Raw genomic sequence first — 17,851 nt, forward strand, 5'->3', positions numbered from 1 at the left:
GAAGGCCTGTCGTTAACAAGAGTTCTTGCTTAATTATTCAGTCATTTTCTGTAAAGGTTTCGATTAGAGTTTTCGAGCACATGCATGCGCAAACAGGTGGCATGACTCATCAAGAGCCACACTAATGTTTCCCCCCAAAAAAAAAACAATATAAGCAAATGTATTTACTGTGAAGCCTCTAAACCAGGGGTGTCAAACTCAATTGCACAGGGGGCCAAAACTCAAGGCACACTTTAGGTCGCGGGCCAAACAAGATAAACATTTATTGAACATGTTTATGTTTTTTTAAACATAAATATGAATAAAAACAGACAGGAATATTATTCCAGATTAAATAAACTTAAAAAAATAAACTTTAACTTTAAATATTTTGCTCTTCATAAAAATATATCCTGTCAAAATTATGCAAGTTAGAAATATGAACATGCTGCCAAAAACCCCAGAAAAAATAAATGAAAGCATACACAAGGTTGGAGCCGCATGTAGACGGAGCTGAGGCATTGCTTCAGGAATGGAAATAATAAACTGTGCGGGCCATTCAGTGTCGTACTTTCCCTTGAGTGTATCATTACACTGCAGCTCCATCTGAATCTGCACAGGTGCAGTTCAGCAAAGTCCGCTGACTTGGTTCAACATTACTTGGCAACAGGGAAAGTGAGGCAGGTTGCACTGGTGCATTTGTGACAGCTTCACTTGAAATGCCTTCACCGCATCATACATGCCATGTCCATGAACTGACAGATTTCCTTGCTGAGCTCAAAAACTCTATTGAGAATTTTTATCCCAACTCAGCCAACCGACCTCTGTATGATGGCATGTCGGCAAACTCTGAATCTATTTCCCACATAAAAGACTGACATTGACGGTGATTTAAACTTTTAGCTCAGATAAAATTTACGGTTTACGTTACGGTGATCATTACATGCTCCATTTTTAGGACTTTACCACACAGCGTTTCCTGGTGTATGATGCAGTGATATGCTGTTAACTCACCGGTACAGTTCTCCTCCTGCATCTTTACTCACAACCTGCTGACTAGTTGCTTTTTTCACCGCACAACACCGGCGCACCATCTGTTGTAAGTCCAACAAGTTTGTCCCAGGGCAGTTTCATGTCGGTTACACTTTAACATACGTTTTAAAAAATGTCTTTCCCTGTCGTTGTCCTGTGCATCGATTTAATGTTCAATATTTCCTCTCCAAGGATGAAGATGGCCAGCTGTGCAATCAGCTGTGCAATGTCCATCATGTCTGTACTTTCATCCACAGCAAGAGAGTATGCGATAAAGTTTTTGCTTCTTTCACACAACTGTGTTCTTAAATCAGTGGCCATCTCACAAACCCGATCAGCAATCGTATTTCTCCTCAGGCTCACATTTGCCAAAAATCTGCGTTTTGTCTGGACACAAGACGTCGCACAGCTTCATCATGCAGCTCTTCAGAGTGGTACCGGGCTAATTTGGCTCCTCTGCTACAATAAAACTTGCTTTCACAACAGCTTCACTTTGTGATTTTGCTCTGGTGAAAAACGTCTGCTGAAATGTCAGATTCTTCTTTAGCTCTTCTACTTTCTGTAGTTTCTGCTCTGCGTTTAGGTTTTTCAGCTATCCTGACGTTTTGTCTCGTAGTGCCGTCTTAAATTAAATTCCTTAATTACAGCCACATTAGCTCCACTAATAAGACACACGGGTTTACCAGCATGTCTGTAAACATATATTCAGTCACCCACTGGCGCTGAAAGGCTCTGCTTTCAGAATCAACTTTTCTCTCCACCATTGTGAGCGGCTAGCTTCGCAATAACAGAAGTTTGACTTGTTTGAGGCGGGAATGTTCCCAGTTAGCCTAGCGTTCAGCAAGGAGGCTGCAGTGCTGCATTATGGAATCTGTAGTTTGTATATCATTAGCACCTCATATTGCCGGGCCATGCATAACAATAATAGTACATCTATAAAAAATATTCTCACGGGACACGTGCTCTAAACGAACAAACCTTTGCTATTGAATGAGTTTGCCAAGTAAATGCACTATTCATACAGCTCCAGGTCAAAACAATATTTGCCTCGAAGAGCTTTATACTGTAAGCTAAAGACTAGAGAAAAGCAAAGAGAAACCCAAAGATCAGATCATCCCGTACGGTTAAAGAACGCCTGTCAAAGAACTCCTTTGACAGGAAGAGACCTCCAGCACAACCAGGCTCAGGGAGTGGAGAGGTCAGGTGATATAGAGGACAGAAAAGAGAAGTAAAGAGGAATCTCTATCTCTCACTGCAACTCAACACCACAAAAAAAAAAAGGAAGTAGGCATCACCTCGTCATTCAGGAGTTCAGGATACGAAACAAGAACAAAACAAAGACAAAAAAACTAGATATTCGATGCCATTATCTATTCACTCAACCGCAAGCAGGTGTGTGCACTAAACCACTTGTTCAAGGCCAAGCATACCATTTAAATTTTTTGCAATGGGAGTGCTGTGTTTTTATAAGATGCTAAAAATGTCAGCAGCATGTGGAGGCGGTGAGCCTTTTTTCTGGGGTGAATGCTGATAAAGTTAAACAGCAGTCAGCCAGAATCAGATGCATGCAACATGTCACTGCTCTGAAAACATGACTCCTTTAAAACCAGATTTAGTCCTTAAATTGTGTAAGCAAATATAACAGAGGTGTATTAATACATAAGTTCACTGATAACTTAAATTGAACCAAACACTACAAATATTACATGGAAATAAAAATACATAAATATCACATTTTTAATGTCACACTTATTCCAAAGCAAATGCTGGCCTAGTTTTCAAATATGTTAATTATTTCTCGCACTGTGAAGGAGGACTCCTTGGTTCAAATTCACATCTCTGAAATATGAGTAGGCACCTCCTACAGATGGCGTGCAGAGCGGCTTCAGTTACCTGGACAGGAAACTGGAACAGGCTTCCTGGACGGGCCTGGTATCGTCTGAATCAATCTGGTCTGCTCGGTTGTGATCTGGTCTGAGTCTGGTTTGATTCAGCCTGACCTAGTTTCATCCACTTTGAAGTGGTCTCCCCTCATATGATCAGATCCTTAAGCAGCTGGGGCCCGTCTACATCTGCAGGGGGATGAAGAGAAATCTGTGAGTCAGGTGCAAAATCAATCTGTCGCCAATCTCTAAATGTAAGCAAAATGTATTCAAGTAACACACTCAAAATCCAGGGCTAAACATTCATTCTGGTACGAGATAAAAGCCAACTACAAGTCACATTCTGCAAAATATTTACTCATTAGTCCCAGCAAATTAATGAATCACTTTTTGGAGTATATCTCCTGCACAGATTCAAGCTCAGTTTCATTGTCAGTAGCTTTATATTAACTGGATACATTGCTTCAGAAAATGCCTGAGTGATGGAGATGGGAGAAGCGCAGCACATCAAGGTGGCAACACGGCTGCCAACATAGATCTGTATGAGATTTAAGAAAAAGTATTTTCCAACACGGTGAGCTACCCAGCTGTTCCCACTGTGCTATAGAAATGTGAGGAGTAACTGGGTAAAGATTCTACTTTACATTTATGAAAATGTCAAAATGACGTCTGTGTGCAGAGACAAGTTATGGAGAAAGATCTTTTCAGCTTTAGTTAACAGGTGTATCCATCAATTCCAATCTTAAGAGTGTAATATTAATGAACCTTTATTAGAAAAAGTAGATGAAGATAGATGTAGAATGAGTGCCGATCGGGTTCATAAAACAACTATCTAATTTTCAGTAACAACACAATGTGAAACTCAAGATGCAGGCAGGAGAGTACTAGGTCAGGATGAGTTTGGTGAGCTCTTTTATTGGGACAAAGCCCTGGGCTAGAAGGGGAAAACCACTATGTCATGATTGAGCACTGAAAGGAACTGGTGCTGGAGTAAAAAGTGGGTCAGCCAATCTCTATGGTCTCTAACCAGCCAGCATCGATTTCCATCCACCACCTACTTCTACTTCATCAGTGAATCAGCAAGGCATTCTGCTTTGATTCCCTGTTGAACAGGGAAACACCCACTCAGACAGGCAGGAAGCAGGCAGAAAGCCCGTTCATACACGAAAGACGCATCCAGCCGGCAAGTCAGCTGCCAAATCTCCCAAATACTTCCACCATGGCCAGTGATGGAACGTTTTTGTAAAGATGTGAAAAGATTTTACAAATATCAAATACACTACAAATTAATACTCGATGCTTCAAACAGGGATGAACCGAAACCCTTGCACTCTCATCTTCTCTTACCCAGAAATATCAAAACTGTACACTGGCTTGTGCAAAGACCTCTGGTCAGTGAAATAAAATGGAATATTTTAACGACTGCTATTATATCCAGCTTCCTGTGAGATTTAATAGTTTCAACCCCAACATGAGTCATTTAAAAAAAAATTTAAAAAATTATTACAGCTTTCAGAGCTCCACAGATGGAATCTGCATGACATAATTCTGTGGGTACTTGTAATGTGATTTCACTCAGCATTAACTCTTAACTGGTGACTTTTAAACTCATAAAGCTTTAAATGTGCCCCTTTTGAATGACTAATTTAATTAAAAAATTAAAAATAAAACTCACAGTACAATGCAAACCTTTTGGACAAACATCACAATACAGGCAATTCTGAAATATGCAAGAGACTACAATAAGTTGACCTGTAAAACAACCTGATATACAGGTACAACTATGTCAGACTTTAAGTCCCTGCACACTCACACAGGTGTTTTCTTTTAATTCTATTCGTGGGTGGAGCTATTCTGGGAATTTCTCTACGTGAGGTCACCAAATCTTACGTGCATAGTTGGGGTTTGTATTGTTGCAGCAGTCAGGGTGTAGCAGCCTGTCTGCAAGGATGTGAAAGGGTTTACTGCATAGATTGAGTGCAGTGTGCTCACATTCAGCTTTTTACAGCCAAGAACTAACTGTGTGCCGAGTTTGAGTTTTTCATCATCACTGGGCAGGTCTTGCCAAACGATAACAATCCCAGCTACATTTCTAAACAAATGATAAACAACCAATTTAAATTTAAGCACTGACAAGGAAGTAAAGTCTGGTTGTCAAGTCTCAGGGCTCAACATTGCTGACCCAAGAAGACCCTAGCAGCGCTGTATGTGGAAATTATAATCTCAGATTCAGGGCAACAGGTCCAAGTAAGTGTCTGGATATGCTTGTTATCTAGAAAGACCTGTGCTTCTCTGGCAGCATGAGATTGCGCCCTGTCCAGCTGAAAAAAAAAAAAAAGCACAGGTCAAGGTGCTGCTACAAAAATGGCCCGAGTACAGGTTGGAGCATTTCCATTGCGAACAATCAGATCACAGATTGTGCTCTCATGGATATGCATGGCTGCTGATCCAGCTGGGACACTCATGCAGGCATCCGGCATGCCAACAAGTCCAACCTCGGTTGATGGCGGCACTCATGACAATGCTGTGCACACACTGCTTTTTGTGTTCTGAGACGAGTGGCTAGAAAATGCAGAAATGTATATATTCTGTTCTTGTGCTGAGTAACATAGCAGTCATTACTGCTGTTATTCAAATACAAAGGCATAAGCTTATGATGGAAAAAGTAATGAATTAATACTCTACAGCTGGAGAGTGTTCAACAGGGAAAACGTCACATAGTGCCCAGTCTGTTGTTACATAGAGCGAGTGTCAATAACTGCACCTTAACTGAGAGACATCTCAAATGGCAAAGAGATTATGCAATCACTCAAGCCAGTGCTGGTGGCGACAAACATGTGCAGCAACAAGAGCGAAACCAACTTTCACTTTTGAGTGACACAATAAGCACCGATCCTCTTTCCTCATAGTAATAATAGACCCCATCCATCAAGACCCATCACAATGATATGACAGCACCAGCAGCCCCAGACACCAGTTTTAAATCTTTGCTTTTCTTGTTGCCATGATATCTGAAATCTACTTTGACAGAAGGCAGGTAATTATTACAGATGGCCATGACATTATATTTATTTATTACAATACAAAGTAATAAATAGAAAGGCCATTACTAAACAACAGGACTGCCACGATTACGTCGACTATTAAAATCGTGGATGTGTCGTTTGAAGCTTTGTAAGATCCTGAAAGACGCAGGAATAAGTAGTAGGATTTAAGAGTGTAATAACAGACTGAAACAGCAGATGGCAGCACTGCATGTCCAGGGATGCCAGCTGCCGTTAAACCCCAAAGAAGAAGCAGCAGTGTCTGGTTTCATAGCTGTGTCCAAATTTAGCGGCCGCATCCTTCGGAGGCCGCATTTGTAGGCCAATTACGTTACAGCGACGTGGCGAAGCCTGTCCAAATTTGAAGATTTCCCCAAACGTGGCTGAAAAATGCATCCTTCATTTCCCCAGATTTGAAGGATGGGTCGGGTGTATCCTTCGTGGCCCAAACTATTCCAGAATTCATAGCGTGGCCCAGCCAATTCCAGTTTTCAACAATGGCGGCAGCTACTTAGTTTTAATATTACTCTTATTACTATTTCTGGGTCACAAAATAAACTTTTAACATATTTTCAGGCGAGAATGTAGCTGTGTAGCTTCAAATATCTGCTCGGTTTATCAAGACATCACACTTTTGCAAAAGAGCTCCGACGTTTTCGGAGATGTCTGTTACCCACCAGCTCGATAACTAGAGGGTTCAAGGCTCACTAGAGCCGGTGAGAACGGCAAACTCCCGGGACATCATTTTCAAACCCGCGGCAGTCTTTCGCTACTCAGGTTAAACATGATATAAAAGCCACTCAGATCATTTAAAAATGTTATTGTTTGGCTTTTTTTTTGTTTTATTTGTTCCTCAGTAAATCGGTTTGGCTGAGATTAAAGTTATAGTTTTTACACAGCTGAATAAACGTCAAACAGAGAACTGATTAAACAGAAGTGTGAAATGGTAGAGAATTTACTCCAGTGTCCTGTTATATTTCACATAGAAAGAAGAGATGGCCGAGTTTATTAAACTCCACCGAGACAATCTGAAAAATTCATTAAAAGTTTAATAAACTGTCATCTTGTCTTTATTTTTAGTTATCACATACATTAAACACTTCAAGCTGTCAGCTAATGATAGTTATATAAGAGCAGACGCATGCTGGTGCAATAAGCTGTACGTTTTACGTCCAATGGATGCATGATCTGATTAGTCGACTAATCGCAAAAATAATCGGTGACTAGTCGACTATCAAAATAATCGTTTGTGGCAGCCCTACTAAACAATACAGTGTCCATCATTTTATTTGACAAAGTTATTCACAAGAGGAAAACATTCATAAAATCTTCACAAAAGTGGTCGTCCAAGCCAATTCACCCCAAAGTCAGAGAAACTTCTCAGTTAACAGTTAAATGTTAAAATTCATAACAGTAAAATTAGAAAGACTGAACAAATACAGCTTATTTTAAAGGGTTTTCAAACACCTAATCTCTCTAAGAAGAACATGGAAAATGACTTAGATTAGCAAAATTACATCTGAGCAAACCACATGACTTCTGGAACAATGTTCATTGGACATTGAAAATGTCTGGGCAAAATCCACAGCACCACGTTTGTCAAAACCAAACCACAGCATATCGGCACAAACACCTCATACCTGAAGGGGTGATGATGTGGGCACCTTGCAGTAATTAAGGCAACCACGAGCTCCTTTGTAAGCAAAGTATTCTTGAGCCCAATGTGAGGCCATCTGTCCCAACAAGCTACTGAACCATGGGGTATACTCAGTTTTTACTTTAGTTTTTGTTAAACAAATGACAGTGCAATATGTTGTGAGTTGTTCCTCAACACAAACTGTATTTAAAAATTTTTAGAAGTTGATGAGGACCAGATGATTGTTTATTATCTCCCTAACTTGAGAATTGAAAAGAGGGTGTACTTTATTTTTTCCACTTGTGACTGTAAGTCAATTTTGAGTACAAAAGCAGTAAATAATTTCCATCCACCTAGCAACCCCTTCTTGTATACCTCAATTTCACAGTTGTACTCAACGGCCTGTTTAAGGTGGTAAACACGTTTCTTGTTTCCACATGTAGTGGAAACTGTTTTCTTGCTTATTGTTTTGCATATTTATAAGCTGGCATTTTTGGTGGAGCTTGTTGAAGTAGCTCCCTTTATAAACACTAAATACATGTCCCACTTTGTGTTGTGTATGCCAGCAGAATAAATGTATGGTGTATAGAATAGGACAGCTGGGTTAGACTTCCAACACCCTTGTGATTCTGATCTGGACAAGCATAAGAAGATCGATGCATGGATGGATGCTTCGAATCCCTTATGCAATCTATATGCAATGGGGAATAATGAGCAATATGTGCAGAAAGAATCCTTGGGATTTCAGGAAAATTGACCAATCAGGCCTGATAATATACAGGCCTGAAAAACCTGCATATTTGGAGACCAAAATTAGTCCAGCCAAGGATAAGGTTAAGTTTCCTTTTAAACATACTTAAACATACACCTGAGAACATTTTGTTTTTAGAGAAATTAGATTTTAATTTATTTAATATCAGGAAAAAATTACATTAAAATGCATTATTTGAAGTACAATGGAAAAAATTGTTTTTTTATTTATTTATTGTATTTACACGAGTTAAAATCTTTTGGCTTGTTATCTCCACTTGTGTCTTTTTATTTAGATAAACACATTTATTGATCAATTTTCCTTTCAACCCCAACAATTCTTTACCTTTTCCCTTTTTTAAACCACAGAAGCTTACAGGGGAGAAATAAGTAAGTGTCAAGCATCGTATCTTCTTAGTTACATGCAAGGGTTTCCTGATGGATGTGGAACCTCTCTGTTTAGTCAATGGCATGGCTCGTTAGGTTTGTCCGGCCAAAGCATATGGCCAGTCACTGTGGCCAACATCTCCTATTGGGAATTAGACAGGAGGCATCTTTATTAAACTTGGCAGGGTGCCTTGGTTACATCCATCCATTTTCTTAACTGCTTATCCTACTTAGGGAAATGCGGTGGAGCTATCATAAGATCAGAGGCCGGGTACACACACTGGACAGGTTGCCAGACCATCACAGGGCCGACACAGAGATAGACAACCACACAATCTCTCACCTGCAGTCACAAGTAAACTCAACATGCATATCTTTGGACTTTGGGAAGAAGTGGGAGTACCCAGAAGAAGCCCATGTAGGCACATAAAGAATGTGTAAACTCCACAAAGAAAGACCTCAGCAGATCAGAAGATCCAAACTTTGTTGTGAGGCATCAGCGCTACAAACTACACCTCCATGCCATGTCCTTTATTTAATCAGAATCAGAATCAGAATACTTTATTGATCCCTGGGGGAAATTATTTATTATTTATTATTATTCATTACTGACAATGCTATTCACCCCTTAAGAAGGACATTTTCAGTAGCTCTCATACATTCACCTCTAAATAAACTGTGTCCCGTAATCTCATTTAAGCAAGCCTCACCAATTGGAACTTTCCTTGAGCACTTGTGGGCTCTTATGTTGAAGAATTATCCAAATGAATATTCATTACAATGGTTAACAGGAAATAACAGCTACATGTGTAGGATCACAACTTAAATCTCATTAAAAAAAATATGTTTAATAAGTTTACTAAGGTTGCCCTAAAATAAGGTTTTAAAAAGCTTTTCCCCCACTAACGTTATACTTCTACCACAATATTAGGCATTGAAGAATTTTCCACATACATTTTAATACAAGAAACTTTTAGTGTGACAGTCTCTCTCACATAATTACTTAGAATGATCTCTAGTTAATCTAAATTACCATCCACATAGTCATGACAAGGATCTTTTTCTCTATAACGTTTTATATCATACAGTTTCCTCATAGAAACCAGAAGTTTGTCATCTGGCCTTCATGATCAACAGGATGGTTAACTGCAACCCTTCTGAGTCATCACAACAAATGTCTGCTGTAAAAATGTCTTTGTGGCTACATAGATCCGTACTGATAAGATCTGATATAGGTTGCTACCTGGCTAGAAACAAAAACAAAGACACAGTCTGAAGTTCACAGCAAGTGCCTTTCATGTGGTGAAACAGTTAATGGATAATCTACTCAAGGCAGGCATGAGAAACTACAAAAACACAAGGTGCACCTGTCAAACTAACACACGAGACAGTAATCCAACAAAAAAAAAAGATTAACAGCAAACTGCCTTTAACACAACAAAGGTTTAATATGATGTATCCCCAAATAGATCCATAAACCCTGTGTACTAAAAAAAAGGCTTCAGTGTGGTGAGAGTGACTCAGATGATGAATCAACAGTGACAACCAACTGTTTCCTATCCTGCTCAAGACCATTTCATATCCTCCCAGTCAAAACCAGCTGGTCCTCAGCAGGACCCGCCTGAAACCAGGTATGACATGCAAGGAGACCTGCATGCTCATTGGCTAACACCTAATCCTCCTGTCTGTCTCTAATAATGACAGTACATTAGAAAATGTATTTGACGTCTTACTCAATGTGACCTGAAATTAGTTGCTGTGCCCATAAACACATAAGGAAAGTGTTTATTGATGCCAGGGCAGAGGGCTGTTTTCCCATAGACTTATACAGGACAGGAAGGCTTTTCTACAACCACAGGTATCGCCCTCTGGTGCTCATTAGCCTTGCCAGCTGACATCCCTGGGTATTAGGCCTTCTGCACTTGTTTCACTTTTAAGCCACGTCCACCCTTTATGATGCCCAAGATGTGTAACAACAAACAACTAAAATCGTCACTCACTCAGCTTTCGAGCGGTTTGGTTAGGTTTTGTTTCGGATTTTATATTATCTATCACACCCCATATCCTCCTGCTTCAATAATACACTAATTACATGCACAGTATAACCACAACCCAATCAAATAGTCTTTGATCAACCACAGCAGAGACACCTAGCGGTGGCCACATTTCCACAGCAAGTGCATACACCGTCGCGATACTTAAGACAAGCACAGGTCTCCAAATAAATAGAAGAATAGCACAGTACCGTTGAGGCCTTTTAAAGAGACAAGCAATGGAGGCTTTGAAGTTACCGGAGCAGGATAGATGCTGCTGAGTATACCCACCAAGGCCCGTTTTACACAGCTAATGCGCTAGCACTGGAGCTTTACTCACTTGGGTCACGTTCAGTTAATAAACTGAAAGCCACTGACCGGCACTTACCCACGCCCGAGCTTCCTCTAAGTCCCGGCGATTCCTGGCACCACTTAAACCAACCCCGCCAAACTAAAGGCGTTTTCCGCACTTTTTGACCATAACGGCATTTCTCCCCCGTCTGCTAACATTAGCATACAGCTCACTGCTAGCTACTGACTGTCAAGACTTGGCCAGCAAAGCTAAAGTCCCTCCTCCTGCTCTAGAAAACCACACTGACATGACCACAGCGCTGGGAAAACATCGACGATATCCATCACAGACTGAAGCCCAGCAAAGTCACACAGACGCGGCGTCAACAAACATATCCTCGTTCTTGTGTTATACTTACAAAAGATCCAGGGGGACTAATCCATCCATTGAACGCCGCTGGTAATATGTAATAGCAACACACAGAAGTGTGACATAAACGATTTTCAATCGGTGACCCAGTTTCTCTTCACCGTCATGCCTGTCGGACCACTAACCTAGTTTTTCAACCAATAGCGTTTGCCCTACCGTCGTAGGTGTCCTGTCAGCCAATCAGACGCGAGTTCAGGCTGGGAAACAATGACCGACGTGCTCATTAGCCAATGACGGTCGGAGATGAAGGGAACGCAGACGCTAGCCGTGTGTGAGCCGTAGGCCCGAGTCCAATCCGTCCACTGCGCCCTCCCACTTCGTGACGAACCTAACCTCTCTTCTCATTTCACAGGTTGTCCTGGAGGTTATTCTGCTCCGTAACTAGTGCTCAGAAAAAAATCCCATTTAATTGAATAATTTTTCATCATTTTAGAAAAAACATTAATGTACTTTTTATTAATTTTTTTTCTCTGAAATTTTCATTTACTACAGAAATATTTGCTTAAGACGGTGGCTTAACTTGATGTGACATATCAAGTCCTTCTCAAGCTCCACAACCACAAATGTAAATTTATGACTCAATTTTTCTTGTTTGTTTATCACGAAGCTTCATTTCAATTATTTGATTCTGTTTTGTTATGTTTGGTCTTTCTTAACAGCCTGAAATAAATTTTATTGAAACAAAGTTTGTAGATCCTGGAGTCCAGACACCACACCAAAATGCAGATGTAAAAAGGTGAGCAAGAGACACCAAAAGAGGGGAACAGAACAAAAGGAATTACTTAACCTAAGGGATTTTCCTATTTCTCTCATTTCTGCCTCCTCTCTCCTCCGTTCTTCTCACCGTAATCCGAAAACACATTTCATTACACATTTTGAAGGACATTTCAATTCCTAAAGTGCATTTGGTCCAGTAACGAATTGGGGAATGACATGGGACTCAGTATACCACTGATTGTTCCTCTTACTCTAAATCACAGACATTAAGTTGGTGCAGTATTGTTACTTGTGTGAGTACAAGAAAATAATTATTATAATATGATGTGTTAAATTTGTTTAGATCACAGGAATAAGGAAGGATTGGTCTGTGTTTTAGTTTGGCTTAGCTGTAGGCCTGAGAGTGTGTGAAATTGTTTAGAGAGAAAGGAATTTATGGACACTGGGGGTCTGGTGTCATAAAAGGAGACAGGAAGCTACAGTTGGGGGTTGCTGATGCTGATGCTTGTACCTTTAATAAAAATGCATAATTGTTATAACTTAGAAGTAGGTTTGCAGGAGACTCTCCACATGCTTATCTGTAAATGTAAAACAACAAGAGGCCAATGGCCCAGTGGAGGCAGAGTGGGGGTCTCAGTGTTTGTAATATGTTAACTTGTTTTGTTTGTTGTCTAAAGGAACCTGGTGTAGCTTGGGTGAGGAGATTACTTTTGACCGGCAGGAAGTCACACACACACACACACACACACACACACACACACACACACACACACACAGTGCTTTAACTGTTACGCACCCACACCCACATGCACACTCACTCACGTGCACACACATACACACGGGTACGCGCACACACAGGCACTCACGTGCTCGTGCATACACACAGACACACAGAGTTTGCAGCACATCATGGGGGTTTTATGATGGGGTCACTTCTATAAAGCTGGCTGTAACTAACAAAGAGGTGGAAGATTTGCAGAGGGACACCGGCCTTGCACGTCTTCCCTTCTAGAAGATGCATGCTTAAATGAAGATGAATAAAGATGAATAAAGGTTTTGTGAAATAATTACTGAGTTCCGGTGCCGTCTCTGGATGCCTGAGGAATAAAAAGAACCGGGGTAAAACTGATTTCGTAACACTTGAAACTATGATAATGAAACTAATTGTGCAAAAGAAGATTGTGGCTTTTTTCAGGTGGGTGTCTCCTGTACTTCAAAAGTTATGAAGGTAAAAAAAAAAAAAAGAGCTGGACCCATTTATATAATATACTATATACACTATACAACCCACCTTTCAGAAGTAGTTAATTTAATATGGAGTAACTATTTTCTGGAATTGAGACATTCTTGAAGATGACGTTCAAGTAGTACAGAGGGTGCAGGAAACACAGGTTGTATCCCAATTCAGGGTCTGCAGCCTTAAAGGCCGCATTTTAAGGCCGATTACGTCACTGCGACGCGACGAAGGCTGCTCGAAATGCAGCCCTCAAATGTATCCTTCATTTCCCTGAATTTTAAGGATGTGGCGGTGTAGACTTCATGGCCCAACATATCCCAGACTTCATAGCGCTGCGGTGGGTGTGGATAATTTTGCCGAAAAAAACGGCTGAATCGGAGAGGCCAAAGAGTAAACTTTTAAAAGTAAGTACTGAATATTATGTAACTTATTTATGTGCTAGTGATGGTAAATTCGATTCTTTTTACTGAATCGCGTTTTAATGAGTCACTCACCAAAGTGAATCGGATTTCCTTGAGTCATTTGAGTCAATGAGTCAGTTGACCAGAGAGTGCAAAAATGTATATTTTCACTCAAACTTAATTTGTTTCTCTTTTAATGTAAATCCTACTGCTAAGATGAATGATTGTAAAAGAAAACAACTATTTTATAGAGCAAAAAAAATCTAAAGGGAACATTTTTATTTTATTTCATTAGTATTTTCCTTAAATGTGTCAAATATATATTTTCTCATCTAAATGTGCACTGAGCTGTGAGCCAGGGGGCGGTAATGCGCCTTAACATTGGTTGCCAACCAAGAAGAAGAAGAAGAAGAAGAAGAAGAAGAAGCTGTGTGCCAGGAGGGAGGAGGTGATACACCAAAAGGACACCGAGGCTCCGAGAAAGAATGCAGTCTATTATACTTGCTTTCTTTTTTATGGCCAGCAGAGGGCGACTTGTGGAGTTACAAAAAGAAAGCTGTATAGAAGCTGAAACACTTTCCTGATGACGTCATAAGCTCAATCACTAGTGTTAAGTTAAATTTAAATTTAAGATGTTCATTTTTTAAATGAAGAGGGCTTTACTGTATAATTCCCATGCTGGTAACCTTTGAGTGTGCAGTATACTTGTAATTGAGTTTCTCAGTCAGATCTGCCTCTTGCTCGTCACCTCAGTTTTAAAACATTACCTTTTGACTTCATAACAGAACTGCACTAAAAGAATCATAGCATAATTAATAAATACATCAAAAATACTTGGAAAAGTGAGAATCAGAAAGGCTGGAGAAACAGCCTGCAGAGGTAAACTACAGAGACACAGACATATAGACTGATGGAGACAGCCAGTCTAACAACGGGTTGTCTTGACTGTGAAGAAGGAGTCAGTAATTACACTCTTACACTGCTGTGTGTTGATGGCATGGATGATTTATTTATTGTCTACTTATTTTTCCTGTATAGAATGAACTGTATGCTCTGGGGTATTAGTGACAGCAGACACATGCACCAATTTAGACAATAATGCATGTTAGTAATAAATTACTGTTGCAAAACTATGTTTATATTTTCTACCAAAAACAGTTTGAATGGAATGAGAAACATTAACTTTCATGAATTTTTCCACTCCCGGAGACCCCTCAGACATGATCTCAAATGCCTGTTTATGCCATCCGATCCGTCAAACACCTTCATACAGTTCATCAACAGCAGATGACAGAGGCTTCCACACTACAAACATTAGAAACAGGATATAAACTTAAAGGGGAAATTAAAGTGATATATAGTACTGACAGTGGTATGAAATCAATTTAAGGTGAAAAGCTGTGACACATTCTAACTTGTTTTTTTTTTTAAAGGAATAAACAAGGCTATTTTCAGATATTACTGGATATCTTCATTTTCTTTTTTTAACAGCCAAAACAGGGAACAAACCAGGGGCCAGCTATGCAGCTACTGCTTCTGCTGCCATGCAGTTTGTGCTATCTCCTCTGCTTGGTTCAGTGACTGCCAAATCCTGATGGAAAAAAAAAAATCAACGAAAAACAGGGAGACCAAAACATCAAAACTGGTCTGACACTACTAACTATATTTAAAAATTCTGGAGGATGATTTCAATATTCTTCTGGATTTAAAAAAGCAATGCTCAAGTAGAAGTGAAATTCTTGTGTTGCAGATGTAAATGTAACTGTTGTACATATGAGCTAGAGTTTAGACTAAAATCAACATGAGCTAAAGATAAATAGCTGCAAACAGAGGTGGGCTCAGGTTTGAGTCAAAATGACTTTTTAAAAAATTTTTTTTTATTAATCAACGCTTCTCTTCTTCACGATTAGATTTGTAGTTGTATTTTTGATCATGTAGCACTGCTTAGCTTTATTTTTTAGCACGTTTGTAATCTTGGTGATCCTTAAATAACAAACAGTGTTATTTTTCCCTTTTTGTAATATTATGATTTGGCATGGGCAATCAAAGAAGTTTTCACCAGTAAGTCTTTTGGGATTCAAGTCATTGGATTTTAAAACAGTTTAACAATATAATGTAAGGAAACGGGTGAATTAAAAGACTATATTTCCGGATGACTGACATAAATGCACTTTTTTCCTAATTAAAATATTGCCTTATTTAGCGATTTTACTTCATTTTGAATTTATTAAATACAGGACGAAGATTAAAAAAAACAAAAAACGGTCCGTGAGTCGTTTGGTACCGCTGTTATTTGGCGTTGGTGTTGTGCGCATGCGCCGCGTCTGCGCAGAAACATTGGGTAGAATGTTTTTCCAGGTAGGATGGATTCCCAGAACTCCGGCCTGCGATAACTTAAGCTCGGGTGTGAAATTTATGATTTTCCCGTGTGATATGAATAAACATTCTTTGGTTTTGGTACCGGTTTTATTTTGTTATATTTATCCGCGACACCTTAAACGCCGGTCAGTGAAAAAACTGTCGGACATAAACAGGTCCGTGGCGGAAAAAAGGTTGGGGATCGCTGTTCTAGTGTTTCTGTAATGAGGTCAGAGGAAAAGTGTGTGTCTGACTGTGAGCACCAGCAGGTGGTGATATTGCTCTACTTACAGATGAAGTGCTCAGACACTCATAAATGGAAAGCGTGACATCTTTCTTTGTAAGTGTTTTGCCCATGTTGCACCGTTACAACCTATGTTTTTAGGTGTGCATGCAGAGTCACCGCTCTACAATGTAGGCAACAGAAAATATAGATATATCTTTTTAAATTCCCTTTATTTTCTTTGGTCGAGTTTTATATAACAGATGTTTAAGTTGAATGTTTTATTAATTTAAAATACACTTTTTCCCTTGAAGAAGTTGAATTAGTACTCCCAGTTTTGCCAGAGTATTTTTAACACATCTTTTCTGCTACGTACGTGACAAATGTCTGCGCTTTTGCCCCCTCTGCTGTATTATATCTTGTCACATTGACAATTTATTACACTATATCTTGTTCATACAAATTCATTGCAACAGTTGGAATTTTCTAAATCCATAATTTATAGCAACACACCATCAGCCCTTTAATGAAAACAAACTATCAAAAGGACTGACAAATCATGTAAATGTTGATTAAAATTACATTTAATATTTTATGTCATAACCTGATCAACAGCCTGTTGATTATGCGGCTGTAATAACATCTGCTTCATATCCAGGTATTGTGTTGCATGAAGAACATAGATTTATATCCAGATTATGAGCTATATAACTGTTTAAAGTTAACTATAGTTTAATTTGCATTTTTATGCACATTTGTTTGTTTTGCCAGCATTTAGGCATCATTTTAAATTTTTTACTTTGGGTAATATGAGACAGCCTCCAGCCTGAACTCGATAAGAGATGAGTGGAAGAAATTTTTCTTCAGTCACAGAAAGGATCCCCTTCCCAGCAAAAAACACAAAAACAAATGAAAAAACAAACAAACCAGGATCTATTTTATTTGTTTGCGTGGCTCTCCCCCGGCTTCCTCCCACAGTCCAAAGACATGCAGTTAGTGGGGACAGGTTAACTGGAAAACATAAAATTGCCCATAGGATTGAATGCAGGAGTGAATGTGAGTATGATTGGTCGCCTGCAACAGACTGGTGACCTGACCAGGGTGTACCCTGCCTCTCGCCCTAAGACAGCTGGGATAGGCTCCAGCGCCCCCCAGGACCCTGAAAAGGATAAGTGGATAGATGGATCCAACTTTTTGAATTTGTAAGTGATATTTTTCACCTCTGGTTCTTTTTTTATGTGACCTGCATGAAATAATATGAGTCAGAAAGTCAGGCTGAAGTACGATGTGCATTTTGTAGTCCAGCAGATATCACAAGGTTAAGGAGCCGAGTGCACATGCAGTCTGATTCACTGATTCTCCTCCTTATTAATTCTCCTTCACACATTTTCTTGACATTTAATAGTTTCCAGTAATGTCAATGAAAGGTCATTACAAAAAGAGATACCCA

The 17,851-nt window shown here is 39.6% G+C and overlaps 1 protein-coding gene across 2 annotated transcripts in view; it reads right to left on the reverse strand.

Annotated features, from left to right (window-relative positions):
• LOC113025168 (basic helix-loop-helix ARNT-like protein 1) overlaps positions 1–11,606 on the reverse strand; it is a 30,754-nt gene extending 19,148 nt beyond the window's left edge. For both annotated transcript variants that reach the window (XM_026172651.2, XM_026172649.2), the window contains exons 1-2: positions 11,455–11,606; positions 2,905–3,083 (exon numbers count right to left, since the gene is read on the reverse strand). The gene's annotated coding sequence lies outside the window, so the exon portion shown is untranslated. The remainder of the gene's footprint in view (positions 1–2,904; positions 3,084–11,454) is intronic.
• Positions 11,607–17,851: the final 6,245 nt, after the last annotated feature.

The sequence above is a fragment of the Astatotilapia calliptera genome, chromosome 7, assembly GCF_964374335.1.
Source record: "Astatotilapia calliptera chromosome 7, fAstCal68.1, whole genome shotgun sequence".
Taxonomy (NCBI): domain Eukaryota; kingdom Metazoa; phylum Chordata; class Actinopteri; order Cichliformes; family Cichlidae; genus Astatotilapia; species Astatotilapia calliptera.